Raw genomic sequence first — 19,263 nt, forward strand, 5'->3', positions numbered from 1 at the left:
AGAGCCACATTTTGTGGGCCTCACTCACCAGCGAGTTGGAGTGCAGATCCTACAGCGAACACCATGTAGGCTGTACACTCCACCAAAATGCACTTTCACCGATCTGGAACAAGACAGAAAGGAAGACAGGCATTGTAGTAGTAATAGTAGTAGTAGTATAGCATTATGCACCCTGGCTAAGTAAACTGAGCACCCCAGAGCTTGACATTTTATAGCAGTGCTGCGGTTTGTAAAGTATTCACTGGGGTGAGTTTTTTGAGAATGACCCAGGAAATCAGGAGTCCAGTAGACAAGGGGTGTTTTTCACAAAAACAATTAAAATAAATTAAAATGGATAGTTGAAAAGCCTAAATAACTGTCAATAACCTAAACTACTGACATCCTAACCTAATCCAGAATAGCAATCACTCAAATTGAGATAGATAGAGCTACGATCTACAGTACAGGAAATTGCTGGTAATTATAACATAAAAATGAAAGAGAGTTCTGCAAATTAAAATATTTAACATTTCAGTAATGAAAGGCAATTAAACACCAGCCACTACACAGAATTTGTCTATTTAGTGTGTTTACCTGTAAATCTAAACTAAAAGAATTCTGTCTTAGTCTCCAGATGCAAAAGGGAAGTGAAACAATCAAGCTGATATCTTTATAAAAAGTAGATACTGTTTTGGTAGTGTTGAAACATGTCTGAATCTGTGAAAATCAGGAGAAGCCTCTTTATGCCCCGGGGGAGTTCACCATAGCAATGTGTCCATGCTGAATCAGCCAGTATATTGACTAACTGAGACTACAAGCTTGTCTGACTGTAGAAAGAGTAAGCAGCACAATGTATTTGGTCCTCTGGCTGACAGGGCACAGCTGGGAACACACTTTCTAAATAATGTGCTTACATAGGCAAGATAAGTATAACATCCTTTAAAAGGGCCTCTGGTTACATTTGCTGTTAATCCGATTCCATTGCAACTATACACACTTTCTTTCTTAACAGCTTCCAGGTGCTGTGATTCAACTTTGATTTTATAAAAATAAATCTCCCCCCCAACTTCAACTGGATGACTTTCAGCAAATGAGTTAAAGAAAACGGCATATCCAGTTCTTACACATACTGCAGACTGTTTCACTTACTCTTTCCCCTTCAAAGTGAAACCTTGGGTTCCTGTACCACGAACAGCAGATAAGTACATATACAATTTATCTCAGCATCATTACAGTAGCTGCCATTGCATCTGTATATTTCTTCCCACTATGTAGAACCCAGGGAAGGTTAATAAGAGGTGTTGTGATTCAGATGCTTGTACGTTCAGTGGTACTTGCACCCCAGATTGTCTACACCTGCACTGTATCATATCTGATTTACTAAAGAAAACTTATTTGGAGACCGTATATGTATTATACTTCCTGTGCAATTACAGGAGGAGTGGACACTCTTACTTTGGCTCTAACTATATTCCAAGGTTTCAGTCTGTGTTTACATTACTGTCTACAGAGGTCTATCTTTGAACCCACTAATTCCTATCTAATACCTTATACTGTATAAGATCTGCATTACACAAGAGAGTCCAAATCAAACTGTTGTCATGTGCAGTGTTTTCTTTGAAACACACTTCTAGTTAGCTATTTATCCAGTGATCTATTTCAGGATTTGATTATTTTAAAAGGACAAGTTCTAATTCAGAAGGGATTTTTCTTAAGCATATTTTAGAAAGAAAAGAATACACATTGTACTGTGAACAGAGATTGCTATCCCTTGTCAATACCCTTAAATGATTGTTATTTATAACTGATGCTATCCTACTAAGAAAAAAATCCAACTCGCAGATGGTGTTTGGTAGGGGGGGAATGGACATAGTACGTTACCACAAGCCCAGAGACGGCATGCAGGCCAACTCCCTCTGCGAAGTTTCTGCTGACTTGTTTGGGGTTTAGCAGACTTCGTGTCTGCTCCGCTTCGGATGTGACAGCTGCACTCAGAGCAGTTTCACTGCACGTTGCACAGCCTTCTATGCTTATTGAAATGTTTTCCCAGCCGGCTGTTCTGGAGTGCCACCAATGCAGAGGATATTGCCGTCTTGATAGTCTGCTTTCCCTTAATTAATAGCCTGTGGATCTGTAATGAATGTTCATGGGAACATTGACATTAGAGGAAAAATCTATTTTTACTAAAATGTTGAGAAAACACAAAGCTTTAATATCCTCACTTCACACAAACTGGTTATTGAATGCATATAGTATGCAGCGTTCTGTTAAAGAATTGCAGATTATGTGTTTTCCTCCAATGTAGGCAGACTTGTCTAAAAGGCAAATGTTGAATGCACTACCCTTGCTATAAGAGGGGAGCCTAATGTAAATAGTCCCACTGTCTGTGATGACAGACAGAAATATGAGCCTATAATCTACAATCAGTTTACAGTTGTGTAAAAAAAAAATGCTAGCTCTGAGCCAGATACCTACCACAAAGAGAGGACAGAGTTTTAAGATTATTTGAGCATACACAGCATAAATCTTTGTGATTTTATTAATTTAATTTCGGAATAGGCGCAAAACATAAACCGACTTCTTCACAGACACATATTAGGCCTGATTCATCAAGGCAAAATCACTCTTTGTATGCCCAGAACAAGACTACCAGTAAACGAAGCCATGTCCACTCTGTCTTCAAACGCAAAGGACACTTGCTACAGCCCACAATTTTGGGGAGTAAACAGGGTTGGTAAGGGACGTTTGGCCGTAGTTAGTTTACAGTGAGGACGGGCCAAATTCAAGTGCATGCAGCCACATCAGAATCAAGCTCTGAGGGTCTCAAAGCTACTTGTTTTTCTGCCGTATCTCTTGTTTCAGCTACAGGGATAGTCTAAGTCCAGATCAGTAGTGATGACAGTCTCGTATGCACACTGTAATATGTGTTTGCAAAAACAGGAGCTACTGTAAAAATGTATTTTATGTTCAGTAGACATTAAGAACATCCTAATTAATGTATTTCATTGGGCGGCGCACCCCCCCACTTTTTTGTTTTTTTACTGTTTTATCATTGATGCCTATATTTTTAACAGGTGACATTAATCCAATTTTTTTTCTTTTCTGTGCTTTCTTGTGAGAATTTATTATCCACATAGGTGTTAGACGTTTCCTGCAGTGTCTTGTGTAACAGCACAGCAGACCTACACCCGGATTAATCAGCGCACGTATCTTCAGATACCTTCCATGTGGAATTCAGGAGTACGCAGAGACAATTTACACGTTGCACTCAGAATGCTAGCTTTTATGAATCAGGCCCGGTGTGTTCTCATGACATTTGTTAGTCTCTTATCGTTTTGTGTTGCAGAAACGAAAGCAAGTGGTGTAAGACAGCAGCTTTTACAAGTAAATAGGCTTTCATCTGCGTTATGAAATCTACAAGAGGAGAAAGCCATTTCCTTGAATGTAAAGATGAGACTATTATTCAGCTGAAACTTCATGTGTATTGGAAGGAATGTAGAAAGAAAATGCTGCCTTGTTTATAATTCCCCATTTGCACTTGCTATTAGCAACAAGTCTATCTCTAATTCCCACCAAAACACTTAAAATCAAAGTCTATAATCAGTAGAATATTTTAAGGTAAAATGAATTATAAATACTTGTCATACACAAATCGAAATGAGTATTTTGTAAGAGGTGTAAAGGTAGTTTACTTTATAACCGCCACCAGGCTGCTATGGCATTTGTGGAGACAGGTGCTGGGGGACTGAGGGTTTTACTACTATACTATACATAGCAGCTGTTGGACTTCTTTATTATGACACTCTGTCTTTGCCTTGTATGTGTTTTACTCGTTCCAGTACGTTTTGGCCAACTTTTTGTTATTTGTTCCTAAGCCGTGACCTCTCTGTCTATAAGCATCGCTCTTACAGATCAGCCACTGGTTCTCCAGTTCTCTGCTGTGTATGTATATATGTCTGAGTCCTTTCTGGAAACCAATTAGGCTGGGTACACACTACAGGGTTTTCAGCCGATTATCGGGCCAATCATCCAAACAATCGCTTGGCCCGATATTGCATCAGTGTGTACGCTCCAACAATGAACGATTATCATTTCAAAGCACATTGCATTGTTTCATTTGATTTTTAAATTGAACTAAACAAATCTTGTTCTACGATGGAACGATGTTGTTTCTATTCTGCAGTGTGTATGCACTCACGACCAGTGGTGTACATAGAGCACAGATCTGGAGGTAAAGCTTGTAAAATGTGTATAGTGTGTACACATGAATTGGTATGCTGATCAGGACTTTTTTTTAGTCGTTGAGAAAATCGTTAACAATATCGCATTGTGAAAAATGTTCTGTGGTGTGTACACAGCCTCACCTAATGCAACTGTCCCCTGGCTTTTTAAACCCCCTCAGTCTCACACCACTCTTGTTTGGACAACAAGTTACCTTTCTGTGCAAAAGTGCATAAACATTTCCTTGCTGTTTCCTTGATACTGACCTCAACTATGCTTGCTGACTAAGTTGCTGCTTACTCCTGACATTGTGATTTGGTACTTTGCTTGTTTTTTAGCCAGCAGCCTCTCGGTAAGGATCCTTTGTGGATGATCTGTGGTCCTTCTACAGCAGAATCCAATTCTTCTTTCAGGCTCCTGTGGTTAAAACCAAGAGGGCTATTAGTCTCCACATCCCAAAGACGCCAATGGCAAGTACCAGAGCCACAAAGGGTCCATTGCATTAGATACTCACACTCGCTGTGATGCCCAATTTAAGAGATGTAATAAAATCCTGTTCATAGCACTTGGAGTATAACCACCCCAAACAGGGAAGGCTGTAGAGAGGTGTCACAAACACCCCAGCCTGTCTCAGAACAGGGGACTGAGCCAAAGCAGATTTCAAAGCTGTAAATGCATTTTCACAATCCTTTGTCCAATTAACCACCTGTGGTAATTTCTTTTTTGTTAAGTCAGAGGTTTGGCTAGGGTACTATAATGGGGCACAAATTTTCAATAATCCCCAGCTGTACCTAAGAAAGACATAACCTGGTTTTTTGTGGTAGGGGTCGGCCACGCCGTGATAGCCTCTACCTTGCCTGGCTCTGGGCGAAGGGTACCTCCCCCTACACGGTGCCCCAAGTACTGCACTTCACGCATGCCAAGCTGGCACTTCTATGGCATGATAGGCAAAATTACTGAGGCAGGTCTGACTAACACACTATTCAGATGGATCAGGTGCTCCTCCCAGGTCTGGCTGAACACCGCAGTGTCATTCACGTAGGCAACCGCATGTTCCTCCTGGCCCTTTAGCAGGTCATTGACCAGGCGCTGGAAGGTCGCAGGGGCATTTTTCATTCCAAAGGGCATGATCAAAAACTCAAATAACCCATATGGGGTGATAAATGTGGACTGTTCAAGAGGCCTCGGGTGACAATGGGATCTGCCAGTACGCTGTACTGAGATCCATGATACTGATGTAGCGTACCTGGGCAAACTGATCTAACAATTCTTCTATCCTAGGCATAGGATAAGCATCAAATACTGTGGCGTCACTCAACCTCCCATTGTCTACACAGACCCGGGTGCCCCCACATTTCTTGGGGACCAGTACCACCAAGGCAGCCCAAGAACTGCAAGACTTTTGAATTACCCCTAGCTGCAGCATATCATCTATCTCCCTTTTAATGGCTTTAAGCACTTCTAGGGAATTACGATATGCTGGCTGAGGGGGGTCTTGTTGCCTGTGTCTACATGATGTATGACTAAGTGTGTTTTTCCAGGTTTCCCTGTGAAATGAACCTGATAAGGCCTTAGTGCGTCCGCAAGCTGCTCTAATTGATCGTCAGACAGCTCTACACTGCAGTGGGCATCTGCTAGAGACCGCCCCTCTCTAGCAACAGTTGCTAAATCCACCAAGGGGTCAGAGTCCTGATCACTTTCAGGCAAGCTACACACAGCTAATACACAAGTATCCCTGTCATGATAAGCTTTGAGCATGTTGATGTGATATACCTTCTGCCTCTTTTGGCCCTCATCTTTTGCCACTACATAATTGACATCATTAATGCGCTGTACTATGGTGTAGAGGCCCTCCCAGGCAGCCTGCAACTTGTTCTGCCGCATAGGGATCAGAACCTTTTACCCCACCTCATTGCAGACATACCACAGCTTTTGTTTCGCCTGCACAGCTTTCAGGTTTCTCTGTGCCATTCCCATTAAGGGGATGGCACAGAGCAACCTGCTATTTTTCCCTGAACTGCACTACATAGTGTACCACTGACGTTTCTGGGGTGGTCAATTTCCCTTCCCACTCTTCCCTAATCAAATCTAATGGGCCTCGCACCCGACACCCATACAGGAGTTCAAAGGGTGAAAAGCCACTGGATTCCTGCTGTATATTGCGGTATGCAAAGAGGAGGTGCGGCAGAAACCTCCCCAGTCTCTTTCCCACAAAAGTCTTAAGCATTTGTTTTAGGATGCCATTAAGGCGCTCGCACAGCCCGTTGACCTGCGGGTGATATGGGGAAGTAATTAAATGATTCACCTGCATCTTCTTACATAGACTCTGCATGAGGTTAGACATGAACTCGGTACCTTGATCAGTTAACATTTCTTTTGGGAACCCCACCTTGGAGAAAATAGTTATAAGGGCATCTGCTACCTTGTCTAATCGAATGGAGGAAAGAGCTACTGCTTCTGGTTACCTAGTAGCATAATCCACTACAGTCAGAATGTACTCTTTCCCTGAGCTACTTGGAATGGCTAGGTGACCCACAATATCCACAGCAACCCATTCAAAGGGTTCTAATATGACAGGCAGGGGAATAAGAGGGGCCCTCCCCACATCACCAGACTTCCCAACAACCGGGCACACATGACATGAGCAACAGTACTTGGCTATGTTACAGAGCATGCCAGGCCAGTAAAAATGATGTACCAAACGAGCTTTAGTTCTGGCAACACCCAAATGTCCTGCTAGGGGTATCTCATTGGCCACTTTCAGCAACCCTTCCCTATAGGTTCGTGGTACAACGAGCTGTCTGTCAGCAACTACACCTGGATGCTCGTGACATTTTCCCCCAAAATTTTGTCTTCTTCACCTTCATAACAGGTTTGGCTGACCCTCCCCCTCACTGCTGATAAACTAAGATCAGTGTTTTGTCTGCCTTGGAGGTATCACTTCCAAGCTTGTCAGTGTGGAACACAGCATGGGTTAGCTCATTCAAATCATTGCCTGAGCCTGCAATTTCTACAGTGAAGGAGGGGTGTGGAGGGGGATTCGTTTCTAGTGAGCTTTCCGGGGTTAACGCACAGCTCATCTGTGCTGCTCTCTGGGTCGTTAATGCTAATACAGTTGATACATTTTCACACTTTGGGATACCTTCAGAATTGGGTACATGTAAATTGACCTGCTTACCTAAAACATTAGCAGACATGGTATCACCTTTAGTCACAATCTCACACACTTTGTCCTGATCAAATTCACAACCTAGAGGATTTAACGGGTTAGTCTCTCCAAGAAGAGCATTATCATCAAACACATTGACACATAAGCCCTCCCTCTGCATCACAGTTGCCTGCAAATCTGCATGAGTATTCTCAGCAGCACATGAAATTTCATTACATATTTTTGCACTTATTATCAGCAGAATTCACCTGGGAAAGATTAAGGTTAGTTTGCATCAGAAATGACATCACTTTCATTTATATAAGCAGCATGCATCCTTCCCAAATCAGTCCCCAACAATACCATGGTAGGCAAATTGTCTAGTACCCCAACGTCTCATATTCCTATTCCAGATCCCCAATCTAGGTACACCCTGGCTAGGGGTACTGCAAAATGTAGGCCCCCCACTCCTCACACAACAATAGTCTTCCCAGGAATAATGTTCTCTGGACTCACTAGAACTGGATGTACAAGAGTCAGGTCTGCACCAGAGTCTAATAACCCAAGTGCGACTTGGTGTCCTACCTTCACCACTTGCAGATTGTCTCTGGGGCGTTATTGGGGTCCTCCTGCACACAGGACGGCTGGCACTGGGTTTTCTGCAAGGCCCCCCACAGAAGAAGGAGTTGGTTTCTTCTTTTTGGGACAATTGACACTGATGTGCCCCACTTCATCACATGTAAAACACCTGCAGCCAGTTGCCAAAACAGGTTTTCCCCCTTGCCCCCAAAAAGTGCAGCGAGAGCTGATTTGGTTGACGGGGAACTCAGGGGTGATCCTCCAGGTTGCATCTCTTTCCACGTAGTTTGCCCTGGCGCTCCCCAAGTCTTATTCATTACAGGAGCCCTGGTAACTGTGTACTTGTCGGCCAGGCTAGCAGCCGCTTGCGCTGTCTTAGGGTCACAATCCGCAACCCAATCCCTCACCTCAGTTGGGCACATTGTGAGGAACTGCTCTTGGAGAATAAGATCCTTTAGCTATCATAGTCCAGTACTGCAATCCCTCAATCCATTGATGCATCATGGATGATAATTGCGTTAACAGCAGTCTGGCATAAGTATCAGAGGGACTGCGCCTTGAGTCTCGGAATTTTTGTCGGTAAGCCTCAGGAGTTATGTTGAAACGAAGTAACAAGGCTTTCTTAATTGCGACTTAATCGCCATCCAGTTCCTGGCGAAGGTCTGCAAACACTTCCAAAGCTTTCCCTCTCAGTCCAGGGGTTAAATAGCTGGCCAACTCACTGGGGTCCAGTTTAAACTGGCAGCAAGTCATTTCAAATCCCCTCAGGAACGTATGAAGGTCACCGTCTTTTTTAAACACAGGGAATTGGTCGTGCCTGTTTTTTTTCCTACCAGGACCTCGGTCAGCCGATTGGCTGTTGAGCCTGGCTAGTTCCAGCTAGTGTTCGCGTTCTGCACGGCGTTCTGCAACCTCTTGGAGTTGCTGGATCAGCCGCAGTGAGGTTGCAGGGTCCGCATCCTTCACCTGTTTGAGAGCAGTATGAAGGTAACTGTCCAGGGTAGACTCCCCACTTGGTTCAACAAAGGTATTTGAGGTAATGTCCAGTGCTGGTTGCTCTTCTGAAGTAGAGAGGTTTTTTCCACTGCCTCCTCCGACACTTAGCTTCTGATCAGCCTCCATAAGCGCTTGAATGAGTTGCTCTTGGTTTCTGACAGGGACGACAGCAATTCCTCTTTCGACACACAAAGCCAAAAGCTCGTCCTTTTTCATCTGCTTATAGTCAGTGGCCATCCTGGACCTCATATTTCCACCAAATAAAAAATAGAAAAGAAAAACAAGAAAGAGGAAGGGGGACATAAACTATATGTGCAGTATGTCTTTTAAAATTGTGTAAGCCTTGAGCGTAATCTCCAGTCATTTAGGATGCTGACTATCTCTAGAATCACACACCACTAATTCACTTTAAGTTCTTATGATAAAAAGAAAAATATACACTTTCCCACCAAGCTGCCAACCAGTTTGTCACGAACACCCCAGCCTGTCTCAAATAATGCAATTTGAACAGCTTGTCATGACTGGTGTTACCTTAGTCAATTAACAATGAATACACCTTTTCTGCCACCATGAAGGATTTATTATGGTGTCCTTACATTCACCAGAACCACTTATTAATGTTTCCTCCCTGGGCTTTGAAAGTTCACAAAGAACCACTGAAAATACACTAGATTAAATTTATTGAATCTGAAAAATGTTTCCAAAGCTTTTTTACAAAACTTAATAACAAAGACATACAATATGTTACACAAAAGAGTTTCAGAAAATAAAATAGAAAATAAAATCAGAGTTCTACTTACGAGGTAGACTGGCTGTGTGTGAGGGAACACAATTGACAAGCATGGGACATTTCAGTCTTGATAGACCCCTCATGAAACGCACAATCTGATGTCTAAGGCAGAAGATTTTAAACCATTTCTTGTTGGCTCTTCACCCCCCACCTTAGGAATTTAGCTGTCAATAAAGACAGATTGATCTCCCAAATGTTGCAGGGCTTTCAAAGTGAGCTGAGATCGGAATGTCCACAGGACCTTGAAGTCTCACCTCTGCTCGTTTGTTCGGTTTGGCTAAGTCTAACTCCTCTGCATACACAAACTACTCAGAGATTTATCTGTCTCTGGGCCTGGCTACTTTCAAAAGACCATTGACACCTGCCCAGGTCAGACTCAGCTCAGTTAACAAAATACACTTTGAAAGGTTACATAAAATATTCACAGTGTTATGCATAAATTCAACAGAAAATAACAATCAGCCATTAGATATGCTACATTTCTTCACAAGAAGGTTTATCATCAATGCATATGATTCACTCTATGTACAATAGGCACAATTTGTTCCATTTCCTTCTTTGAACCTGTAGATGTCATTGCTGCCTATAATCTGCATAGTGATTAAATGTCATTTATTTAAAAGAATGACCTATCTGTCATTAATTATTGGAACATTATGGAATACACTGTATATATCTGACCATGTTTCCTCTCTCTTTACAAATAGGTTCCATACCAAATTGAGTGAACCCTGTCTATTAATGTACACCAAAACCCCATACTAAAATGATGATAGGGGAGACGTTTTGCTATACAGTTATCCTGAAAATGCCATGATAGTTTAGTATAAAGAAGATTGAAAACACCTTTTACTCTCATCAGTGAACCATAGCGGTTGTTTTCTTATTCCCCAGTCACAGACATTGTAAAATCTGCTGACAAAGACTAACAATGTCATAAAAGGAAGCACATGCAGTGCTACATTGGCAATACAATTGTTTTTTCCACTGTGTTATTTAGACCAATGATGTGAGTTCTTTTATTGTCCTTAATTGGCATGTGAACATTACTAACAGGATCAAGGTAAAGAAGTAATTGGGTGCAGCCTGATGATCTCATGCATAACTGGGTCAGTGGGCTGTGTCTGACACAGAGAAATATAAGCAAACCATTCAAGGGCAATTACCACCCAACATTGGATGTATTACAACAAAACTTCAAAAATCCAAGTCTCTTGTCCCACAGAGCAGTATTGTCCATTCTATTAATATAGTAACTCCTCCCTCACATTGCTAGGTTCTACTTGGCATTGTATGCAAATTAGTGGGAGATAGAAATATGGCCTGACCACATTCTTTGGAAATAGGAACGAAATCAAAGTTTCTTTACACATATCTATATTTGCAGTTTCAGAGTCACTTTTGAATAAAAGCATCTATTTTCCTTCATGTACTTGTATGCATGTGCTTGTTTCTGTAGATACTGATCATTACACTTTATGAATGGTTTGGCTGAGACTCAAATTCATTATGTGGTTGTGACAGGATGGACCGCCTATGCCACCCTGTCTGTTGCTGCTGGGACTGGTCTGGGCTTACTTTGCCACCTTTCCCTTTCTTTATCCCAAATGCGCCCTCTAACCTCAGTAGGAGGGGCTTACAAATGCTGCCACCAATGGACTCCTTCACGGAATCCAGGACCGCGGTTGTTATATGTAACTGTCGCTGTTAAGGTACCTCCTTGCTGGTTTACCTGGGTTGATACCCCTGAACTCTTCCTATAGATAAGGGTTGCTGTGGATGAATCCCCCCTGGCCTATCACACTGGCCAGAATTGCTGGGTAGTGGGCAGAACAGTGGTACCAAAAAGCTGGGTCCAAACCTCAGAAACAGCCGGGAAGGGATTAGAGTTGGGTCTAATCTGTAGGTCACAGGAATTTCAACATGGAAGGAGTTTTCAAGCAGGTCTTTGAAGCAAGTGATGTTTATTTGCTCCAGTGCCCTGAAGGACAGTTGACATTGGTTGAAGGTACCAGTGATCAAGAGGTCAGAAGAAACAGAATGATACATTTCAGTACAAACCAGTGCTGTTTTATACAGTTTTGGACACAGCCTCGCAGGTGGTAAGACAGCCCTCTGAAGTCTAACTTATTTTTTAGTATCAGGATGCAATGTGTTTCCCCAAAAATGGATTTAAATGCAATTTATACTTAACCAAATTTGCAGTAATCTGTGATATCCAAAATTACATTGATCAGAGATTTCCTTTCACTTTAACCAGGATACAGGCAACAGCTCCCTGCTTTGCCTTCAGGCCAGAGCAGGCATTTCACATCAAAAAGATTTAGTTAGCATTTCCTGCTATCAGCAAAATAGACTCCCTCCCCACATATGCCTAATTGAAGATCTCCTCTAGCAAAGTTACAAAACCTCAAACAAGACATTTCCTTTACCAAAATACACACAATATCAAAAATAAGTACATTTGCAATTATATAAATAAGCCAATGAGCTATTTCCTTTTAAATAAATTTATATTGTAAGTTATTTATAAGTGATCCAGCCACAGCGGTATTATGACTTTTTTCATTTGGGATTCTATTAACTAATAGCCTTCTTAAAATATTGATTGAGTATGATATTTATTCAAATAAAACAACAAGATATACCTTTCACACCTTACTCTGAATATCGAATGGCCATGATTTACCTATGTAGATGGAGAATGAAAAGGTGGGCCACCAGTTTAATGTCTGTGATTTGCTAAAGTTGTCAATTTGCACACAGCTAAAAGACATCCATGTATGCTTTTGTTGCACAGGGGCTTAATTTAGGAGTGTGGCAAGTAGAGAATTAGGCTAGGTACACACTGAAGAATTTTCTGACCGACATGTTATCTCAAACGATTGAATCTACGACAGAAAGTCCGATCAGTCTGACAATTCATGCATACACACTGACATGATTTACCTTCCGATCTGTGCTCTTCATCTGGTCCTCTAGTCTTCAGAGAATGACAGCACAATATTCTTATATTCATTCTTCAGTCGCATTGTCACACTGATTAAAACCAACTTGTTAAGCTATCCACATGTCCTAATGACATTCGTTAGCTTCTGTGACTCTGAAACAAAACATTCTGTCTCAGAACGAACAAATGAATTATTCCTTCTACAGCACTCTCTACATTTATCACTGTGACATTCATCGCTAGCATCGGCTGAAAAGAACACAACTCTGTAAACTCTATGGAGATCGTGAGCGTGAGTGCATACATACTACATGATCAGTCGGTGATTGGTCGGAAAATATTAAACAGTACGACCAACCAAATGAAACGATGATCGGCACCTTGGGACGACTTTAGATTATCGTGTCACTATACACACTCACATATCTGACCAAACGGTCGGATGTCGGCTGATTGGAGATTTGTCATGCAATCATCGGGCCAGTGTGTACCTAGCCTTAGACTGTATTGCAAAAAAAGGAAAGCACTACTGGCTTTGTCTCCCAAAGTCTTTCCACGTGAGACATCATCGGTAAGAGAAGTGTGAGCTGCAACACATTTGATGATTGCTATCATAGGGCAATTTGATAGCATCTTGAGACCACCAAATAAATAATGGTCCTTTAGTTGATCCATTACTAGATGATAAGTAGTTCTAGTATCAATGAAAATATTCACTGACTTGTCTTCTGCAAGCACACAGCCAGATGCAAGGGTACTACCTTCATTTTGCAAACAAGAACCATCAACATAGAACACATCTGTATTTTGCAAGAAAAATGTCCTTAATTGAGCTGAGGCGAGAGTTGATTTGAATAGAGTCATGTTCTGCCTGATCATCCTTTCAAGGTAGCTATGAAGAACAAGAGACCTGGGGTCAAGAGAAGAGTAAAAGCTCAAACTTTGTAAGCCTCAAGGATGAATGGTGTTGTGCATAAGTTTTAAAATGTAGCTCTGACATGTACAGCCCTAGTTACGGCCAAGAGGGGCGACCGCCTAGGGCGCAACTCTGAAGGGGAGTGCAGTTTATGAATATTTTAGGTTAATTTGGTTATGATTTATCTTAATCTCTCAAAATAATCTGCTACTGACTCTTTTACCATGGCTACAAGCATTTTTCTTAAACCAACACTGTGTTACCATCCCCACTACAGTGCCACTCACCATAATATGGATAATGTTCACAAATCTGTTAACCCCATACACGCAGGATTGAACCTACACTATGCTGACACACTACACTGACTGAATCAAATAATTATAATGCCCAATGGTACAACGTACACTGTTTTGCTCCCACACTACAGTATATCATAAAGACACCATACTGCCACTTTACACAGTACTTACACTATGATACAATCTACAAAACACTTCCACCCCACAAAATGCTGACACAACCATCAGGCAGCAATTTAGATTACTCCCATACAATAGAGTTCTTACCTTTGTACTACATCCTACACAATACCTACTCCTAGACTATGCTACATTATATACTACACTGCCACTTCAAGCAAGGGTGACATGCACATTGCACTATAATCTGCACAATACTGACACCATTGTTGCTACATTGCATAATACGGACATCCACATTGTCTAATCTATATTACTACTACCCACAATACTTATACACATTCTGTATTACAACATTATACTGCCACACTGCACATTATTGACACCCACACTCTGCTGTACACTGCCACTGCATACAATACTGACACACAGTATGTTACATCACATACTACAGTACAGAATCCCACAGTATTTTATTTATTTTTTAAATAAGTTTTTATTGAGGTTTTTAGCAACAAACACAGGTTACACATATGTATTTTCAGCAGTATTCGTTTTGGATGGCGAGTTATAGAGAGATTATAACATCATAAGAACATAACACTAAACCAAAGAAGACTAGATGTGTCAAAGAGTGCATATATTCCCATCCACAAAAGGTGGGTGTAGCTGACCTGACATATAAAACAAAAAGACAGACGGGGTGGGGGGGGGGGGGTAAAACAAAGAAACAAGGAAAGAATGGGGGATGGCATGATGCAAGTCATCATAATAGAAGGTCTACAGCATATACAGAGGAGATATAGAACATAGCCTAATCCAACAATCACAAGCGGCTGATTCACCCCTGTAACCTAAAGATACATGTTTCAGACAGATGTACCCAAGGCCGCGAACTCTGGCGAATCTATAAAATTTAACCAAGGTCCCCATATAGTATAATATGTTACAAAAGAGTCCATATCTGACAAATATAATTCATCCATGGACCTGTAATATTCTAATCTCCTAATCCAGTCCAATATTTGGTGGCGTGGTTGTTTTCCATCTCACAGGTATGACTGCCTTGGCGGCTGATATCACAAATTTTAACAGAGATTTTTTAAAGCAGGAAATAGGCATATCTACTTTATTGAGGAGCCAGTACACCGCCCACAGTATTTTAAAATATACAATACACTATCACTACACATAACACTGATACTCACACTGTGCAGACACCTATACTACGCTGTCACCCTGTATAACACTGACACATACACTATGCTACTGGCTACACTATACCTGCTTTTATTTAGCGCTATCACTGCTAACATACTCCGATCAGCCAGAGCATTAACACTACTGACAAGTTAATTGAATAACATTGATTATCTAGCTACAGCAGAACCGGTCAAGGGTTGGGATGCATTAAGGAGCAAGTGAATAGTCAGTTCTTGAAGCTGATGTGTTGAAAGCAGGAAAAATGGGCAAGAGTAAGAATCTGTGTGACAAGGGACAATTTGTGATGGCTAGACAACTGGGTCAGAGCATCTCTAAATCGGCAGGTCTTGTGGGGTGTCATCGGCACTCAAGACTCATTGATGTGTGTGGGGAGAAAAGGCTAGCCTGTCTGGTCCAATCCCACAGAAGAGCTACTGTAGCACAAATTGCTGAAAAACTTGATGCTGACCATGATAGAAAGGTGACAGAACAGAGTGCTGTGTAGCCGCATCTCGGTCAGCGTAACCATGTTGACACCTGTCCACCGCAAAAAGCGTCTACATTAAGCAATTTAGCGTCAGCACTGGACCCCTTGGTCCATAGCAATGGAAGAAGGTGGCCTGGTCTAATGTATCACGTATTCTTTTACATCATGTGGATGACTGGGTACGTGCGTAATGTTTACCAGGGGAAGAGATGGCACCAGGATGCACTATGGGAAGAAGGCAAGGCGGTGGAGGCAGTGTGGTACTCTGGGCAATGTTCTGCTGGAAAATCTTGTGTCCTGGAATCATGTGGATGTTACTTACCATCTACTTAAACATTGTTGTAGACCAATTTCACCACTTCATGGCAATGGTATTCCCTGATAGCAGTCGTCTTTCTGACTGATAATGTGCCTTGCTGCACTGCAAAAATGTTTAGGAATGGTTTGAGGTACATGACAAAGAGTTCAAGGTGTTGAGTTGGCCTCCAAATTCCCAAGATCTCAATGCAATCGAGCATCTGTGGGATGTGCTATAAGAACAAGTCCAAGTCATGGAGGCCCCACCTCGCAACTTACAGGACTTAAAGGATCTGCTGCTGACATCTTGGTGCCAGATTTCACAGACGCCTTCAGAGGTCTTGTGGAGTCTATGCCTCATAGGGTCAGAGCTGTTTTGGCATAATGAGGTAGACCACAATACTAGGCAGCTGGTTTTAATGTTGTGGATGAGCGGTGTATATGCGTCACTGCCACCCTACAAACTGGACATGTATGCTCTTTTACAACCTACACAATACTGACACCTACACTATGGTACAAATATCGCACATACCAATCTGCTTAATTACCACTATTGAACAAATAAAATAACTTTGTAAGCTTTAAGTGCAAATAAAAACTAAGGGCCTGATTCATTAAGGATCTTAAATTAAGAGGTTATTATTTCAGTCTCCTGGACAAAACCATGTTACAATGCAAGTTTTCTGTTTTGCACATAAGTTAAATACTGACTGTTTTTTCATGTAGCACACAAATATCAACTTTAAATTTCAGTGTACAAATAAGCTATCAAGTATTTGTGTGCTACATGGAAAAATAGTCAGTATATAACTTATGTGCAAAACAGAAAACTAGTTTGCACCCCTTGCATTGTAACATGGTTTTGTCCATGAGACTGAAATAAGATACCTCTTCATTTAAGATCCTTAATGAATCAGGCCCTAAATTCAAACCAGGTCAGTTTAGCTAATGCATATTTATATTTCAGACATATAGCCAAGTGATTCTTTGTTGATAACTTGTTTGATTTTGCTTTAGCAGTGTAAATGGTTTATAGCTTTGTATAATAATGTTGTCCTCCACAGTAAATCTATTCTTTCATATATCTGACGCTTAAGAACAAGATTATTTTCAGTGAATTTGCAAGATATTCTCCATTTGTCTTCTGCCTTAGGGAACAATCTTTCCTTCTACAGTTTCCAAGACAGAAATATTCCATAGCCATGATGTCTGGAAGAAACAGCATTGGTCAAAATAGTAAAATAATACATCCATATAATCATTCTGCTATTGTATACAACACAGAAATTCCAGCATGTCCTCTTCATATTTCAGTGACCACATTTTAAACAAAAACATGCAGTTACTTTGGCAGTTTAAATTACCCTATAAGAACAAATACCAGGGTAATGATTGGTTGACAAGCTAATCTTCCGCCTTCATTTATATTTTCTATAATCGCTTTCAAATGTTTCATTTTCTCCTGTCTAGGCACAAAAGGTATGTATTTATCCTGCCTTGGGCATGATGAAAGCAATCTTAATAATAATTTTTATCAATCTTAATAATATAATAGCGGTCTTGATAATAACAACTATCCTGTTCAGTATTTTCAAAGGATTTCCAAAAACACTATCTATTAAACTTTAACAGATGATCCATAATTCCGCAAATACCAATTCTTCAATTAGCCAATTTTTTTTTTACGGTACTCTACCTGGTGACTTTCTATTTGTATTCTTTTTTGTGTGCTCAACTGTTTATAGTGCTTTTATAACCTTTCCACCATGTTTTTCTCTCTTTCTTAACCCCTAGCAATATTGGCCATCAATTGGATAAATCTGACTAAATCCCAAACCATGGTGGCTATACGTGGTACATTCTTTAGGTGTTTCACCAATTCATTACAAAGTGCTCAATAGGATAAAATAGACACTAACTGGCTTGTAGGAATGCCCTCAAACATGTGTGTTATTTGCTGCTACACTTTTACTTATTATGCTTGTGAAATGTTTCTATTCAGAATTATTTATACCTCGCAACCAGTGTACACAGTGATTTCAGGATAGGGACTAGAAAAAGTGCTAAATGCAAGTTAACTGATTCAGCAGTAACAAGAACAATAGAAGATACCTGCCTAAATGTGCAAATATTTTTAAAGGTAACAGAATAATAATTATTAATAATAATAAACATATGCACATAGAATACCAGTGCCACAGGGTTATGGTATGGTTCCCCCTGGAACGGAACCATTTTGCCTTATGCTCTCCAGTTTGGGTGTTTTTGTTCTGTGTTGTGAACTATGTTTCTTTTAATAAGATCAGCAGAAGTCAATCCAGCAGCCTCAGGCCTTTATAAAGCCTGCTAACACATTATAGGCTGTGCATTTTGTAGCATTGCCCCTGCCTCTAGCCTTTTCTTGGTCCTTTATTAAACTGCACTCTATTAGATGTTCTTGTCTGTAGGCTTTGTGCCTTCTTAGTGTTTATCATAGTCTTGGTCTACGTCATGGACAGTTATTGTCTGTCTCAGTCCTAGTCGGTCCAAATTCAGTCTGTTTTGTGTATCCTAATCTCCTCTCCTGTTATGTATCGGTCCTGCATTACTTTGTCTGTGTATCCTGCTCTCTGGTCCTTCTGTTACCCTGTCAACCCTTGCCTAGTCCTGGTCTTGTCAACCTTCTTCTGACCTGCTGTAGTTTCTCAGGTGGTCAAGTCCTGGGGTATCAGAATATCCAAAGGTGTGACCTGAGGAGAAAGGCCAAAGCGCATGCAGACACCTGGAGATCTCAGTTCTCCAGCAGTGTTACATGTGTCATGATGTTCTTCATTTCTAATCCCTATGTTGTTCCTGCATCTGTCTTTCCTATTTTTGTTGCGTTTGTGTCTTGCTTGTACTTGTATTCATACTTTGGTTATGACTATTTGCTTTGAACTCTGGCTTCACTATCATTATTATTATTTGATTTATAAAGTGCCACAAAAGATTTGCAGCACCGTACATGACATATACAGAAGGCAATGATCCATAACACATTATATGTGTGAAGATACTGGGTTTTCTGGCCCAATTCAAGCCACTTCACTCACGGGTGCCTTTCTAAGCCAGGGAAGTCTACCCAGTACAGGGGCGCACGCAGGATTGTCAGGGGGAGGGGTTTCCCCCCCTGACCCAAAAAAAAACCAAAACACAAGAGAGAGCTGCTGCACAGCTGCGGACGCTTCTTTGACAGTGCCGCGGCTGCTGTATAGGACAGTGCCGCTATGGTGGGCACTTAGTTAGCACGGCGG

General features: G+C 41.2%; 2 protein-coding genes across 7 annotated transcripts in view; one reads left to right on the forward strand and one right to left on the reverse strand.

Annotated features, from left to right (window-relative positions):
* Positions 1–2,069, reverse strand: part of ECM2 (extracellular matrix protein 2) — a 41,873-nt gene extending 39,804 nt beyond the window's left edge. For 2 of the 4 annotated variants that reach the window (XM_075183016.1, XM_075183014.1), the window contains exons 1-2: positions 1,861–2,069; positions 29–103 (exon numbers count right to left, since the gene is read on the reverse strand). The gene's annotated coding sequence lies outside the window, so the exon portion shown is untranslated. Of the gene's footprint in view, positions 1–28; positions 104–573; positions 679–1,860 lie in introns of those variants that run through there. The other 2 variants (XM_075183017.1, XM_075183015.1) reach the window with 2 other exon arrangements.
* The window catches only part of CENPP (centromere protein P), a 249,054-nt gene that overhangs the window by 198,894 nt on the left and 30,897 nt on the right, over positions 1–19,263 (forward strand). The gene's annotated exons all lie outside the window — the stretch shown is intronic.

Source organism: Mixophyes fleayi, chromosome 8 (genome assembly GCF_038048845.1).
Source record: "Mixophyes fleayi isolate aMixFle1 chromosome 8, aMixFle1.hap1, whole genome shotgun sequence".
Taxonomy (NCBI): Eukaryota; Metazoa; Chordata; class Amphibia; order Anura; family Limnodynastidae; genus Mixophyes; species Mixophyes fleayi.